Here is a 1,281-nt window from a genome sequence, read left to right as displayed (position 1 = left end):
TCCCTGAGTACCCTTAAACTCCACGGGCTTACGTAGGATGTGAATTATTATTATTATTTTTTAAACAATGGGTTTAGTCTGTACTGAGGACATTTGTATATTTGAAATATTATTTGTTCTAATAAAGTTGTCCTGTCACATGTACTGCAAGGCGTTTTGCATGGACCAGACCGATGATGATTGGGTTTGGGCACAAATTGGAGAAGAGAAACTATGTTAGTAGGGTTGCCAGCCTACAGGTGATGGCTGGAGATCTCCCACTATTACAACTGATCTCCAGGCGACAGAGAGAAAACGGCCACTTTGGAAGGTGGACTCTATAGCCTCATACCCCACTGAGGTCCCTCCCCTCCCCAAACCCCGCCCTCCTCAGACTCCACCCCCCAAAAAAATCTCCTGGTATTTCCCATCCTGGAGCTGGCAAGCCTATATGTTAGTCAACCAAAGCAAGAACTAAATCCCAGTACCCTTTTGGTAGGCAAGAGGCAGGGCTATTTATGGGCAGGAACACACAGGAACGGAGTTCCGGCTGGCTCCCAAGTTGGCCACGCCCAGCAGGAACTCATTAGCATAATAGGCCACACCCAACAGCAGAAACTCATTCGGATTGGCTACATTAGGGGTGTGTGGCCTAACATAGTTCCTGCTACAAAAAAAGGCCCTGGGTTTTGACAACAAACAAGGTAAACAGAATAAGAAGCAAAAGGTGGGTGTGGCTGGATAACCACACTTCTGGTAACATGGGGGTGCGGCCTAATGTGTTAATGAGCTGTGCTGTCAGGGGTGTGGCCCAGTAGGCTAATGAGTTCCTACTGTTGGGTGTGGCCTATTATGCTACATAAGAACATAAGAGATGCCAATGTTGGATCAGGCCAAAGGCCCATCCAGTCCACACAGTGGCCAGAAATACCAGTGCCATCAGGAGGTCCACCAGTGGGGCCAGGACATTAGAAGCCCTCCCACTGTTGACCCCCCCCCCTCAAGCACCAAGATGACAGAGCATCACTTGCCCCAGAGTCCCTATCTATACTTTGTGGCTAATAGCCACTGATGGACCTCTGTTCCATATGCTTATCTAATTCCCTTTTCAAGCCGTCTAATTAGTCTAATGCTAATGTGTTCCTGCTGGGCTTTTTCTACAAAAAGAGCCCTGGCGCAAGAGGGTAATACACCAAATGCAAAAAGCAGACTGCGGAGTTGCCCGGGAAAAGTGCTCCTGTTGAATTCCTGCTTGTCATAACCAATGCTCCCTCTAAGCTGTGGAGTCTTGTGAGCAAAAAA

Source organism: Gekko japonicus, unplaced genomic scaffold (genome assembly GCF_001447785.1).
Source record: "Gekko japonicus isolate JY-2015 unplaced genomic scaffold, Gekko_japonicus_V1.1 scaffold3378, whole genome shotgun sequence".
In the NCBI taxonomy this organism is placed as follows: Eukaryota; Metazoa; Chordata; class Lepidosauria; order Squamata; family Gekkonidae; genus Gekko; species Gekko japonicus.
This window is presented reverse-complemented; position numbering follows the sequence as displayed.